General features: G+C 41.3%; 1 protein-coding gene and 2 long non-coding RNA genes across 5 annotated transcripts in view; 2 read left to right on the plus strand and 1 right to left on the minus strand.

Moving 5' to 3' along the window:
* Window positions 1-16419, minus strand: part of LOC134200896 (uncharacterized) — a 279918-nt gene that overhangs the window by 214149 nt on the left and 49350 nt on the right. The window lies entirely within an intron of this gene.
* Window positions 1-16419, plus strand: part of LOC101744170 (titin) — a 181978-nt gene that overhangs the window by 68631 nt on the left and 96928 nt on the right. The gene's annotated exons all lie outside the window — the stretch shown is intronic.
* On the plus strand, window positions 5615-11081 carry LOC101742347 (probable RNA-directed DNA polymerase from transposon BS). 2 transcript variants are annotated; one of them, XR_009975993.1, is made up of 2 exons: window positions 5615-10214; window positions 10681-11081. It is a non-coding gene; the product is annotated as a probable RNA-directed DNA polymerase from transposon BS (long non-coding RNA). The 2 variants fall into 2 exon arrangements; XR_209817.4 differs by having other exon boundaries at window positions 5615-10188.

The following is a 16419-nucleotide window of genomic DNA, read 5'->3' on the forward strand; positions in this document are numbered from 1 at the left end:
CCACCATTTTTCATAATTCTTCTTTATTCTTTATTTGTACACACTGTTAATATAATATAGTAATTGCGATAAGATATAAAAAATGGCGAGCTTAACTCAACAATTGAGTTATCTACCAGCTAACCGTTCTCAAAGAAGGAAAGCTTTACATGAGTGGGTAGATGAGTAAAATCTAATTAATTTAATTTCTTTTACATTCTACACGCCTTATTATAACACTAAGGAAACCAAATATTATATTACAAAGTAGCAATTACCTTCCATTGTCTGTGAGCACAAAGTGCTCATCGATTATCGAGATCACAAGCACGCTCCGAGAAAATAATTCGAATGTTCAATGGGCCTTTAAATCGCGAAGCGTTTTGTAATAGCGCCCTTTGTGAATACAAAGATTGTTTCTCAGTTCGAGGTGCAAAACAAGATTTTAGGTTGTCAATGAATATTCCGAAGATCTCGTTGCAATCGTTGACTTTTTCCAAAATATTTTAGATCACGTCATAAATAAATTCTCTAATGCTATTCTGAACAAAGTGGTTAGGGGCTTAAGATAGAATTTCACAACGTATCACCTCTCCCACATGACTTCTAAGTTTCAATTGTATTGTATTCATTTTCCACCCTTCGAACCAAAACACATGATACTTCGCCGTAGAAATAAACTGGATGTTGAATCTACTCGTGTCTACAATACATCTCACCACAATAGACAAGAATAAAGAGGGTTCGGCTCTTTGAAGAGAGTCTTTATTAGGTTCATCGCTCACTCAGTTTCAAACAGGTTTTTCACAATATAGACACTACAATGAGAATAATAATATGCTCTTAAAAGGATAATCTAAATTACATTTGACCTTTGAATCGGAAAATACGACTTCTTCACAGTAACGAAAACGCTGGCAAAAACGCATTTAAGTTCACAACATATCCGGCCGCCAGTATCATCAATCAATCAATCAATATTTTTTTTTATTGTTTAGATGGGTGGATGAGCTCACAACCCACCTGGTGTTAAGTGGTTACTGGAGCCCATAGAAATCTACAACGTCAATGCGCCACCCACCTTGAGTTCTAAGGTCTCAGTATGGTTATAACGGCTGCCCCATCCTTCAAACCGAACCGTATTACTGCTTCACGGCAGAAATGGGCGGGGTGGTGGTACCTACCCGCACGGACTCACAAGACGTCCTACCACCAGTCTGGTGGTTAGCTCAGCCTGTCCACTGTCCACTGCTGAGCGTAGTATAAAATTCCGCCAGTATAAAATTTACAAATTCTGCGTCAGCAAACTGTTTTGTTTTTCTCACTGTGGAAATCGTACTCTACTAATATCTGTTACTACTAACTTTTCTCCTGCAGTTTCTTTCGTGTGGACTGCACTTTATGTTGTGTGGGCGAACACGCATTACACAAAAACAACTATTCATGTAAATAAAAAAAGAACTAAATTGTAATACATTAATTGTTTTGAAAGTTTATTTTAAATTGTTTTTATTATTCCTTTTGCTTCACTATCCAATGCACGAGCAATGAGTGAATTATTTAATTCACCTATTTATTAAATGTCAATAAAAGATTACAAACATAATATATGAAAATCATAGAATATCTTATAGTCTATTCCCATCAACGTTGATGTTAAATAAACAAACATTTTCCAGCACTATACAGATTAATTGAAACAACACGTATTTCGCCTTCTAGCAAACATATCGTTTAGATGTACTAAAATACAGTAGAATTATGTTACATCTATATATGTACATAATAATATATAAAAATGAATTGCTGTTCGTTACTCTCGCTAAAACTCGAGAACGGCTGGACCGATTTGGCTAATTTTGGTCTTGAATTATTTGTGGAAGTCCAGAGAAGGTTTAAAAGGTAGATAAATATGAAAATACTAGGAATTAAATAAAAATAACAATTTTGTTTTTCCTTTGATGTCCCCCCCATCAGATGGATTTCTTTTGTTTGTTTTAAGTTTAGTTTATACAAAAATTTTGGTCTTTTATTTATGGATTGAGGCACTACGAAGTTTGCCGAGTCAGCTAGTACGAAATAAAAGTCTCAGAATTCATAACAAGCATCCTTTCAAGTGTTATACCTAACGTAGGTCTTGTTTTAAATTCAATTTGGCTCTCTGATGTGGGAGGGAGTTTGGGGGAGCGTACTGCGAAATTCTCAGATGCCTAAGATTGAGTTAGGATACAATTTGTGTCGACGATTTTAGATTGGTTTTTCGGAACGAGATATAATAATTTTGATGAAAATACTTTCGCTGTTTATCGCGCGTTTATATTTTTAGGTTTGACAGTTACCTACTAATATTACGAATATTTGAAACAACTAGAGGTCTCGCAGTAGTCGAAATTCGACTATAATTAATAGGTATTGAAAGTTTGTACACTACTATGATTGTATTTTATATTTCTATAATCACAAATTTCGCCAAGACTACTCTATAAAAAATATTAACAAAGAAAAACAATATTTAATCTCAAATTGACAACAGACGTCAAGAACAAAAGTTTGACAATAAATAGTATGCATGCGTGTGTGCGTCAAATACATGGTATGTAGTGTGTGTAATGTTTTCTTTATTGATTTAATGTATCTTTTATGGATTATTTTAAAAAAATATTAGCATTGTGGCACTTCTTCTCTATATTCTCTATAAGTGTGGAAAATTTCATACTCCTCCGTCCGCGCAATTTTGGTAAAAAGGGATACAAAGTTTTTGCTTCACGTATTAATATATAGATATCATAGTTTTGTCGTGTTTACTTAAAATGTGATTCTTGCCTTTTGTAAGGGCAAATTCGATTGATTTGCTTTCAAGCGGTAGCTTCGTGGCAGCCATAGGCTGAGTCATGTTACTCATCTGTATGCACTAATAATACGCCAACACTATCTATACCTAAGTCGGTAGTTTCGACTAAAATTTCGGGACAAAAATTTATAATTGATTTTATTCATTTTTCTTTTATACAAAATCTGATATTTGCAGCACGCATTCTGTCAATGTTATGTCAAACGCCATAAGATTACATTGGAAAATTTATTATGTTAATTAAGTTTTCTTAAATTTTCTAATTTTACGCTAAATTTTTTTCTTTCTGGAGATATGCGCGTACATACATTAGGCAGATTCATTTTTATATACATAAATAGATTTGTTGGTTTCAATTTGATTTTCATTATCTAAGACATATTAAAAAAAAAAGTTATTACACACTATGTATTATATGCAAGTAATTGTTCCTTTACATCTGACGGCTTAATGGACTTGAATTATCATCATTTTCATATCAGAACCCTGGATGAGTAACATCAAAAACACTCTTTGAAATTTGTATATTAAACGACAATAAGAATGTTGAAACTTAGTTAATAAACCGTGAAGGCGTCATAAACTTTGTTATTGTTGAGTTCCATCGCGACATGTCTGCCGTAGACATGTTTGGCTTAGACGCAAATTGCTTCAGCCATAGCAGCGTCTCCACAGAGACGCAATATCTGAAACTTTACGCCACGACGAACGCTCGGCATTTGATATTAGGTTTATGTCGCCATTGTTATGAAATTTGAAGCTTAGTGTATTATAATATTTTAAGGGTGTATTTTTTTTTTGTTTCTAAAAAATATTTATCGCTCAGACGTTTCTTAAAGTCCTCTTGTATACAGTTTAACTAATCACAAGTGAATGTATAATAGTATTAAAATCAAAACATTCACTCATTTAGTGGTACATTTTACTGGTAGTAGGACCTTTTGTGAGTCCGCACGGGTAGGTACCACCACCCCGCCTATTTCTGCCGTGAAGCAGTAATGCGTTTCGGTTTGCAGGGTGGTGCAGTGGTAACTATACTGAGACCTTAGAACTCATATCTCAGGGTTGTTGACGCATTTACGTTGTAGATGTCTATGGGCTCCAGTAACCACTTAACATCAGGTGGGCTGTGAGCTCGTCCACCTATCACGTCCAAGCAATAAAAAAAAAAAAAATTTTTTTTTTAAATTGACAGTAAAATTATAACTATTTAAATAGATACGAAAACGCCTATTTCAATTATATTCTTGTTCACTATTAATTAATGTTACATAAAATTAATATTTACGTAGTTATAATTTTATATTAAAAACAGTGTTAATAAACAAATAAAACATAAGATTACTAATTTTTTGTAATATTTTGAGCAGCAGTGTGAAATGATAACTTAAGTTTAATGACCGTTATGAACTCAAGACTAATCAAGCATTCTCGCTCACGACTCGGTCGTGCGCGGACGTGCTTTCCGATCCGTGGCCCGCTTGCGAGCCGCGTCTCTGAACTCACAGTTGTGCTCGACAGTGTAGTGACCGTGAATACATCGTGCGTACAATTCGGTAGTGCGGACGTGCCGATCCGTTGGTCGCTTGCGATCTGCGTATCGAGGTCCATTTTTGTGCGCTAAAGTTTTGTAACCGCGAACCCACCCTTACCAACTGCCTTTTTCAAGGCAAAACCAATCGCTACGTTCAGCTTCCTGTGGCACTCACAGGCTAGCGATTTCCTAACCCTTCCCAAAAACAACAGTCTTTTTCAAGACTAGACCCCCGCTCGCGATTCTGCCTGCTGTAGCACTATACAGCCCGAGCGGGTTCCTTTCCTTTTCCCCGCCGATTGCCGTTTTCACGGCATAGGCATTCCCCCCCCCTGCTCCTTGCTGTCCTGCAGCACAGGGGGGTTACAAATCCTATCCGGGGCCTCGCCTTTCGGCGAGTTCAACAAAAGTCCCGGGGCCGCCCCCCCCGGGCAAGAAGACCGAAGATGAGCGAAGATTTTGTGTGTGACAGTGAAAGTGCTAGGGACATTGTCGGGTTCCTCCGGGATAGGTACCCGTCAATTAGGGCCGAGTATCTCAGCTATAGGGCCGCTCGTGGCAATCCCTCCCCCCCCGCGTCCGTCGCCGCGTTTCTCAACCGTGCCTCGGAGGCACGCCGCGCGCTCCCCGCCGCCGCGTCAAGTTCGAGCGCACGTTCCCACGATGCGGCTCACATAGCGCCTAACGCTACCCCCACCCCCGCGCCCGCGTCGTTTACGTCATCGCGCGCTTCGTCCGTCGCGACCTCGATCGTTTCGAGTTCAGGCTCCGATACCGAATCGGAGATGGATTTCGAATCCGCGTCAAGCCCTCAGCCTGGAACTTCGGATGGGTTCCAAACCGTAACGCGCGGCAAAAAGCGTACTCGCGCCGTGGAGTCCCGGAGCTCCACGACGAAACAGACTAAATCCGCGACCGCCTCTCGACCAAAAGTAGTAGTTACACCGGAGTCGGACTCCGCGCGCCGCGTAACCCCACCGCCGCGTCCCAAGCCCGCGCCCGCTCCCAAAGTAGCTGCCCCGCCCCCGCTGATACTTCAAGAGAAGACAGCGTGGAATCGCGTGTCCCAGGCCCTTCAGGCAAATAAAATTAACTACACCCATGCGCGTAACGTCGCGCATGGGATTCAGATCAAGGTCGCAACGCCGGGCGACCATAGGGCCCTCTCAGCATACCTCCGAAAGGAGAACATAGGTTTCCACACCTATGCTCTTCAGGAGGACCGCGAGCTCCGCGTAGTAATACGCGGAGTCCCTAAGGAGCTAGAAATAGACTACATTAAGGAGGATCTGACCGCTCAGGCCCTCCCGATAGTTAGTGTGCACCGGATGCACAGCGGGCGGGGCAAACAGCCCTATAATATGATACTCGTGGCGTTAGAACCCACCCCGGAGGCCAAAAAGAAGATCGCATGTCTCACGACAATTTGCGGCCTATCCGGGATCTCGATCGAAGCCCCCCATAAGCGTGGCACTCCCGGACAGTGCTACAGGTGCCAACTCTATGGCCACTCAGCGCGTAATTGCCACGCGCGCCCCCGCTGCGTGAAATGCCTCGGCGATCACGCTACGTTAGATTGCGTTAGAGATAGGGAAACCGCGACCGAACCTCCCAGCTGTGTCCTATGCCTTAAGCAAGGGCACCCCGCGAACTACCGTGGATGTCCCAGGGCTCCGCGGAAACGTCCAACCCACCCAGCTCCGCGAACCGTCGGCCCAAAGACTTCGGCACCTTCAGTGCCGAAACCCGCCTTCGTGCCGGCTGCAGTTCCCACGGTCTCGGCGTGGAAAAAGCCGCTGCCGTATACGAAGGCGGGAACGGAAACCGCACCCCCGCCCCCGCTCGCGACACGCCCCGCGCCTCAGCCCCTGCTCGCACCTCGCCCCGCGCCCGCGTTCCGTCCCCCGCAACCCTCTGCCGCCAACGACTTCGCGCTCGTGCGCGACTTCGTCACCGCGGTGAACTTCGACCGTCTGCGATCGTTCGCTGACGCTATCCGTAGGTCGACAACCCCCGAACAGCGGCTCGCGGCCGCGTTCGATCACATGGACGTTTACGAGTCCGTGTCGCGTACGTTATAAAATCTTTACCGGTAATCAATGGCGCAAAAAGGTAGAGAAAAACCGTATTCCCTTACGTTAGCATTCTATAATGCTAACGGACTCGCGCGGCAACGCGATCAAATTTTTGAATTCCTCCGCGATAATCTTGTAGATATTCTATTAGTGCAGGAAACCTGTCTGAAGCCCTCGCGTCGCGACCCGAAAGTCGCGAACTACGTCATGGTTAGGAATGACAGACTCACCGCCTCCAAAGGCGGGACTGCCATTTACTATAGGCGGGCCCTGCACGTTGTCCCTCTCGATACTCCCTCGCTCTCACATATCGAGGCGTCAGTGTGCCGTATCTCGCTGACGGGACACCAGCCGATCGTCATCGCATCCGTTTATCTCCCCCCGGACAAGCCCCTTCTGAGCAGTGACATCGAGTCACTGTTCGGCATGGGAGACTCCGTCATCCTGGCAGGCGATTTAAATTGCCACCACACTAGGTGGAACTGCCATCGTACTAACGTTAACGGTAGGCGTCTCGACGCGTTTATAGACGACCTCACCTTTGAAATAGTCGGTCCCCCAACTCCAACATGTTATCCGTATAACATCGCGCTCCGTCCGAGCACTATAGACCTGGCATTGCTTAGGAACGTAACTCTGCGCTTGCGTTCCATCGAAGCAATGTCAGAGCTCGACTCAGACCACCGACCTGTCGTTATGCAGCTCGGTCGCCCCCACAACCCAGTCACTGTTACGAGGACCATGGTGGATTGGAATAAGCTGGGCACGTGCCTAGCCGACACCGCTCCGCCAATCCTCCCTTACGGCCCGGATTCGAATCTATCCCCCGAGGACACCGTCGAATCCGTAAACATCATTACCGATCACATCTCTTCCGCGATCATTAGATCTTCTAAAGAAGTCGATGTGGAGGACAGCTTCCACCGCATCAGACTGTCTCCCGATCTTAGGAATCTCTTAAGAGTTAGGAACGCGGCAATCCGGGCCTACGATCGTCTTCCCACGCATTCAAACCGGATTCAGATGCGTCGTCTACAACGCGAAGTCCACTCCCGCTTAAGCGACGCGCGTAACGATAATTGGCATAGTTATTTAGAACAACTCGGGCCCTCCCACCAAGCATACTGGCGACTAGCTAGGACTCTCAAATCCGAAACTACCGCTACTATGCCTCCCCTCGTACGCCCTTCAGGCCAACCACCGGCATTCGATGACGAAGACAAGGCTGAGCTGCTGGCCGATGCACTGCAAGAGCAGTGCACCACCAGCACTCAACACGCGGACCCCGAACACACCGAGTTAGTCGACAGGGAGGTCGAGCGCAGAGCTTCCCTGCCGCCCTCGGACGCGTTACCCCCCATTACCACCGACGAAGTTAGAGACGCGATCCACAACCTACAACCTAGGAAGGCACCCGGCTCCGACGGCATCCACAACCGCGCGCTTAAACTCTTGCCAGTCCAACTGATAGCAATGTTGGCTACAATTTTAAATGCCGCTATGACGCACTGCATCTTTCCCGCGGTGTGGAAAGAAGCGGACGTTATCGGTATACATAAGCCGGGCAAACCGACAAACGAAACTTCTAGTTACCGTCCGATTAGTCTCCTCTCGACGATAGGAAAAATTTACGAACGGCTCCTTAGGAAACGCCTCTGGGATTTTGTTACCGCGAACAAAATTCTCATAGACGAACAGTTCGGATTCCGCTCAAAACACTCGTGCGTACAACAAGTGCACCGCCTCACGGAGCACATTCTGATAGGACTAAATAGGCGTAAACAAATCCCGACCGGCGCCCTCTTCTTCGACATCGCGAAGGCGTTCGACAAAGTCTGGCACAACGGTTTAATTTATAAACTGTACAACATGGGAGTGCCAGACAGACTCGTGCTCATCATACGAGACTTCTTGTCGAACCGTTCGTTTCGATATCGAGTAGAGGGAACTCGTTCTCGTCCCCGTCAACTGACTGCCGGAGTCCCGCAAGGCTCCGCGCTCTCCCCGTTATTATTTAGTTTGTATATCAATGATATACCCCGGTCTCCGGAGACCCATCTAGCGCTCTTCGCCGATGACACGGCTATCTACTACTCGTGTAGGAAGATGTCGCTGCTTCATCGGCGACTCCAGATCGCAGTAGCCACCCTGGGACAGTGGTTCCGGAAGTGGCGAATAGACATCAACCCCACGAAAAGCGCAGCGGTGCTCTTCAAAAGGGGTCGCCCTCCGAACATCACTTCGAGCATCCCACTCCGTAGTAGGCGCGCAAACACCTCCGCCGTTAGTCCCATCACTCTCTTTGGCCAGCCCATTCCGTGGGTCTCGAAGGTCAAATATCTAGGCGTCACCCTCGACAGAGGGATGACATTCCGTCCCCATATAAAAACGGTACGCGACCGCGCCGCGTTTATTCTAGGACGACTCTATCCAATGCTTTGTAGTCGAAGCAAACTGTCCCTCCGTAATAAGGTAACTCTCTACAAAACTTGTATACGCCCCGTCATGACGTATGCAAGCGTAGTGTTCGCTCACGCAGCCCGCACCAACTTGAAATCCCTTCAGGTTATTCAATCACGATTCTGCAGGATAGCCGTCGGAGCGCCTTGGTTCCTTAGGAATGTGGATCTCCACGACGACCTGGAGCTCGACTCTTTTAGTAAGTATCTACAGTCGGCATCGCTGCGCCATTTTGAGAAGGCGGCACGACATGAGAACCCTCTCATCGTAGCCGCTGGAAATTACATACCCGACCCAGTAGACCGAATGGTAAACCGTCGACGTCGCCCAAAGCACGTCATTACGGATCCTCCTGATCCATTAACGGTGCTTTTAGGCACCACAAGCACCGGTCACCGTCCTCGTCGAACCCGTCGCTTGCGACGAAGGGCTCGACGAGCGAACTAACCCATAGACACAGCCCACTGAGTTTCTCGCCGGATCTTCTCAGTGGGTCGCGTTTCCGATCCGGTGGTAGATTCAGCGAAGCACTGCTCTTGCTAGGGTCAGTGTTAGCAACTCTCCGGTTGAGCCCCGCGAGCTCACCTACTAACGTTAGGGTGAAGCTGAAATAGCCTCTCAAGGCTATCAGCATAGGTAGGAAGAAAAAAAAAAAAAAAAAAAAAAAAAAAAAAAAAAAAAAAAAAAAATAAAAAACTAATCAAGACAAGACTATCTGATATTATTATATACACACGAAAATATTGACCAATAGGCTAAGAATAATAATTAACTTAAAACAAGAATCTGCGAATCAAAATGGTCGACAGATCGAAAACCAGACAGCTTGAATTTTCCACATTCAACCGAGGGTATTTTTTTTTTCAATATTGTGAGAGTGGAAACATTGCCTCGGGGATCCGGTATCTTTTATTCAGGCGGAAAAAAAACGTGAATAAAACCTACTATTTTTAGACTTTTTCGTATTGGATCGGGCTCTTTGTAGCTCTGTGGTTTCGTTTTATGACATGTGTGTGTCGACAAAGGCTATACAGAAATGTTTTATTAATAAGGATTTTTTTTTAATAATGAAAACAAAGCCTTTTTATATTTTTTTTAATTTTAATGCAATTTATTTGGGTCAGAGTATTTTAAATTATCTTCACGAACATTAATATGCTACGGAATGTATTGCAATACTAGGCAGATTCGTGGTATGCTATTGCTTACGGACAAAAAAGACGCCTTTTTGACCATAAAAACTTATGTTACAGTACGTAACACGACGCTATTTCTTCATCATTAATCATGTAAGTCGTTCTTGAACATCTGATGAGTACGTATTTCATTTGATTTTTTTTTTATTGCTAAAATGAGTGGACGAGCTCACAGCCCACCTGGTGTTAAGTGGTTACTGGAGCCCATAGACATCCACAACGTAAATACGCCACCCACCTATGAGATATAAGTTCTAAGGTCTCAAGTATAGTCACAACGGCTGCCCCACCCTTCAAACCGAAACGCATTACTGCTTCACGGCAGAATTACGCGCGGACTCACAAGAGCTCCTACCACCAGTAAACTAGTATTTGCCCGCGGAATATAAATACCGGCATAATCTAATCGTTCGCGGCACTACAACTTACAAAAATCCAATTACATATTTAAGTTTCTTCCTTTCTGTTTTTTGGTTGCGTCATCGGTAATGGCTATGTCTACCAATCCCGCAAATACCATACAGCCTTCAAACTACGCACTGCGCTGTGGAAACACGTAAATAAATTCACGTAATTAATTTACAGTGAACAGAAGTTTCTATTGAAAGCTTTCGCACTAAACACTCAAGCCCTTCAAAACCAATTAGAAACTTTGAAACCCCACAACAAAATAATTTGTATTACGAAATCAAAAAGAGCTTTGATTTTGATTTGTAATACAAAAAAATTGTAATAGCAGAGCCATTTCCTGAGAAAATATTTTTTAATTGAAATTGGCTGCAACGACTTTTTAAACAAATAGAGCGGAATCGAGAATGGAGTTGTAGCAAATTACTTCTATTAACCTTTTGGGACTGTTTAAGTACATTTACGTAAAACATATATATTACAAATATTTAGTAAAAATATTTTAACTAAAAATAAAGAAAATTAAACAGATTTGTTGGATGCTTGGGTTTCTTCAATAAAACTTCCACAATCGATTTTGTGCTTGTATTTTCTTTATACAGGTTTTTGTTAATTTAATACGTTGCGAACAAGTTAGCTTGGCACGGCCGTTAATTGAAGTGCTTGAAAATTGTGTCGGTGAACATAAATAAAATTTTGTACATTGCTCCTTAAAAATTCGTAGGCGTTAACAACCTCCCCCCGTTGAAAGTCGATTCTTCGGGTTTCAACCCTCTAGTTCTTCTGCAGTAGGCAAGGCACACAGACGAACCAACGGGCGGCGCACGCAGCCTCTAGAAATATTGACGTCAGCAACTTGAGTTACTCCATCCTTTGGACCATAAAATAGTCTGGATATGCGTCCAAGTCTCTAGCAGAGAGGAGGAACATCATCTTCTTGCAGCAGGACCAAATCTCCTACATTTGGGTTTGAAGAATTGGTCTTCCACTTGTGGCGTTGTTGAAGCTCAGCAATATATTCACGCTGCCAGTGCTGCCAAAAATGTTGATATATTTGCTGTAATCGAGTGTAGCGTTGCAGATTATTGTAGTTGCAGTTTTCTAGCATGGGCGAAGGAAGAGCAGTGAGAGCCCGGCCAATGAGAAAGCTTCCGGGAGTCAGGCAAAGGAGGTCATCAGGAGAGGGTGACATAGGACATAATGGACGGCTATTCAATATAGCCTCTACTTGTGCGAAAAGAGTAGATATTTCTTCGAATGTTAAGTGTGAATTACCCATAACGCGTTTAATGTGAAATTTTGCGGATTTTATTCCGGCCTCAAAGATTCCGCCAAATTACAAAAAACAATTTACATTACATCCAATTCACTGTAAAGACTATTCTGAAGTCCAGTACAAAAATCATTAAATTATTCCAACAGCAACCAATAATACTTTAACTCGTAATAACATATCTTATTACTAACACTTCACATACTCGACATGTAATAATACCGAAGATTCAAACTATGTATTCCCCAGATTGTTACGTCCAATTCCTTTAGCTTCGAGCTATCAACCGGATTCCATCAAATACCATTGTAATACATACTCGCAGTGATCGTTCCAGTTGCGGGAAAGTTCGGATCCGATCCGCATGCCTGGAATTCTACCTTACAAAGCAATTTGTTGTTAAATTGTATATTGTGAAAAATATCCCGATTAATTTTTATGATTCAGTTCTTGCTTGATATATTTAGATGACGTTATTATCTCTATTATCATGACTTTTACCAAACTGTATCTTTATATACAACTAGCTAACACGGCAGATTTCGTAGGCCTCAATCGGTAAATAAAAGATCTAAATTTTTGTATAAAATAAATTTAAAACAAACAAAAGGAATCCGTCCGACGGGGGACACATCAAAGGAAAAACAAAATTGTTATTTTTATTTAACTCCGAGCATTTTCATATTTATCTACCTTTTAAACCTTTTCTGGACTTCCACAAATAATTCAAGACCAAAATTAGCCAAATCGGTCCAGCCGTTCTCGAGTTTTAGCGAGACTAACGAACAGTAATTCATTTTTATATATATAGATAGTTAGATAGATTATAATAAGTGTATGTAACAACATACAAACTCCTAAACATAGGAGCTCTTACATTTGTAATCAAATTAATCAACAAACATCTCAATGATTAGATCTGATTTGAAATGAGATAGAGGCATTCATGATATGCGTTGCTTTAGTTGTGCCTAGAATTGTTGATATCATGCCTTTGCAGTCGCAGACATAATTGAAACTGCTTTTACGGATCAATCTCGCGTTTTTTATTATCATTATATTAATTCCAAGATATCGAATACTGTTTCAATGCGTAGAACCGAAACATGAGCTTACAGAGGATCCGATCATTTTCCAGTTCCATTTGTTCCCTGTATTTCTAAAGACGCTTCGCTTAGTTTGACGAAGTTTGGACATGTTGCGGATCAAGTTTCTCATATCAGGAGCAAGTTTTAGACGTTAAGAGACGAAGTACCTTCCATAGTGACTCGAAATGTTGGCGTAAATTAGTTACTTGTCAATTTGCTATGTGATATTTTGAGGAGAATCTCTGTAATAAGCGTTTGGATGTTAGTTTTATTTTATTTTATTTAGAAGTTTTTGAAGTTTATTTGAAGTTATTGTTACAGATACAGTTATAATAATTTTATCTAAAATCATTTATTGCTTTTAGGCTTTAATTCGTATTTATAATTTTCATGTTACAATTTCCGACTTATGTACTACTATACTTGCCATATTTGTGGGCCGGACGACTCGCTCTTAGCTTTGGCCCCAGGAAAAGCATGAGTATTCCACATGTACCTCTGCTACTTGCAATATCCGCCTTTGCGCTTTGTCAATGGTGATAATTTTTCGGTGAATTAGATTTAAAAAAAAAATCATAGTTCTTTTATAATGTTATTCTGTTAATAAAGTCCAGTTGCTATGCCAGGAGAATATCTAAGTATATGCAAAATTTAATGATGATCGGGCGAGTAGTTACATCGTGAAAATGGAACAAACAAACTAACTTTCACATTTATATTTTCAGTATAGGTTAACTTTAAAATCCATGAACACAACTACACTCCCAAAAAAATAGGCCTAAAACATTCTTCATTTCTTATTCAGACATTAAATTTAACACGCAGAGCTTTCAACACCTCAGTTTCATTAATTAAGGCTCAGATAAAGTGCCTACGGGGAGAGGCGCTTTCAGCGGTCCTGAATGGTGCCAGATTAATTATGGTTAGAGACTTTTAGTATTTTTTTCGTTTGAAGAGAAAGACTTTGAAGAACCTGACTTTACCAGGAATCTAAAAGTTTTTGAAGTACTTAGAAAGCTGTTTCATTCTATTATTAATGTGGATTATAAAATATCTATATTAAGCGTAACGGACCAACGGTCTTACCAGGTATAAGTGATTATCAGAGCCCAACTAGATATAACAGCGTTCTATTCAAACAACAAAACGTGAATTTTGCCCAATATTTGGTCGATGACTCACTTTTGCTGTAATTACGGTTTTCCACCAGTAGCATGAATGAGGATGGGTTAGATACATTTTCTCTCTTTCTCTTTCGAAACCTTTGCACTGTCATATAAATTATATATTTTTATTTAAATATTTAAACGCAAAATTCATGTCCTAATAGTTTTGATTTTTCGTGGTTTTATTTACAGATTTTGATATTTATTGAGTTCGTAGTATCTCAGATATGCTTTGAGCACCATGGTCACAGGTTAATCACTAATATATTTAACCGAATCATGATTGTGGGTAGGATATTAGGAAAAGATAACTATGTCGACCCTGTTTCTAATTTATTTTTGATAGCTACCGTTGCAGTCTAGTACATTTACCACACGATGTCTCGCCTCAAAAATAATTATACACTCTCTTTAATAATAGCTTATTGAAGATCTAAAAATGAAAATTAAATTATCAAATAAATAAAAATATATACCTCTGTAAATTCTATACAAGATTTAATAAGCTAAGCAGATTGGTTCAACAAAACACAATACCGATTAACTACTATATTGGTAAATATTCCATTGTAGGCCTAAACGAAAACATCCAGAATTCTAACCAATGAACAGAGTCAAATCAAGAAACCGAACGATCTGGAAGAATTACAAGCGAACACAATCGATCGTGAGATTGGTTCTCGGGACAGACACCTCATTTGTAACTCCGGACCGTTTGTTCCTGCGGTGTCCTGGAACACATTACTGAAAACCACCCTCGGCTGTCACCCCGAAGAGTTATCGATCTTCAGAACCTTTTGTAGCTAATGAATTCCACTCTAAGTTTCTAATATGGATGGATTTCTTGTATTAAGAGCCCCGAATGGAATCTCTAGTCACATTCTCACTGTATTGCATTTTTGTGAAAATGCTCTGCTTGTTTTGATGTTATGATCCAAGTTACAATATTTAGCTCATAACTTGAAAGCTTTCACGTAAAGTTTCGATCAACTGCTGTTGGTTGTCAGTTCTGTTGTTTTTGGAGAAAACCATGAAATATCCTGTTAAATGAGTGTTATGTATTTTTGTACCGTTTCGATCGAAATGGTGCCACATTAGATACATTAAAAACTTATCGACGAAAAGCAGATATAAGCAAAATTTAAAAAGTTGAAATTGGGTATTTTGGTATTCGTTTTAACACCCAACATAACACAACATTAACACAGAAACCCTGAAAAAATAATTTATTTGCCACCTTTATCATCAGTATATAATTAAATGTAGTTATTCAGTAAGCGAATCACTTGATAGGGAATCGATGGATTTGACTATTCTTTTAATGTTCGTGATAGTTCGAGAAAGGTTTCCAGGGAAAGAAAAATTATATAATTTCCCGGAAAATTCAGAAATTCAGAAAAAAATTCAGGACGTATTATTTATAAGTATAATGTATTTATAAGTTTTTTTTAGAAATTCTTATCTTATCAGTCATAAACTATGTTCGTTTATAAATCATTGCGTTATTACAGAAAAAAAAAACAAATTATTTTTAATTAGTCCGTCACGTTCCATTGGGACATACATTTGAGCTCCTGCGACCTTGAGCGGTACGTCAAATGACCCATTACTTGGGCAGAAGATCTACTTCTGCTTGAATACGACAAGAAAAACATTCGTATCAAGTGATGCTTCTTGGCTAATAAATAAACTCTCAATCACAGAGTTTGGTAAATAAACCACCCACCGTTAAGATACCGAAGTACGTAAGAATATCTTTTACAATATTCAAGAGCACACCTTCGCACGAAATTCTTTTTGTAATCCATCAACTCGAATCTGTCGACGATCTATCACGGTCCGTAAGACGGGATATTTTCGTGCGAGAAAATTATATTACAGCACGCCTGAAAATTATAATTTGTTATTTAGCGCATTAGACTTAAATTCGATTTTTGCTTGTTTTTTATTACTAATGCCAGTAGGTAAACATTTTTTCAATACTCTAAACCATAATCAAGAGTGCAGGCTAACAATGAGTACCTATGTAACTTTTTTTTTTTTTTTTTTTTTTTTTATTGCTTAGATGAGTGGACGAGCTCACAGCCCACCTGATGTTAAGTGGTTACTGGAGCCCATAGACATTTACAACGTAAATGCGCCACCCACCTTGAGATATAAGTTCTAAGGTCTCAATTATAGTTACAACGGCTGCCCCACCCTTCAAACCGAAACGCATTACTGCTTCACGGCAGAAATAGGCAGGGTGGTGGTACCTACCCGTGCGGACTCACAAGAGGTCCTACCACCAGTAATTACGCAAATTATAATTTTGCGGATTTCATTTTTATTACACGATGTTATTCCTTCACCGTGGAAATCAATCGTGAACATTTGTTGAGTACGTATT

The sequence above is a fragment of the Bombyx mori genome, chromosome 21, assembly GCF_030269925.1.
Source record: "Bombyx mori chromosome 21, ASM3026992v2".
In the NCBI taxonomy this organism is placed as follows: domain Eukaryota; kingdom Metazoa; phylum Arthropoda; class Insecta; order Lepidoptera; family Bombycidae; genus Bombyx; species Bombyx mori.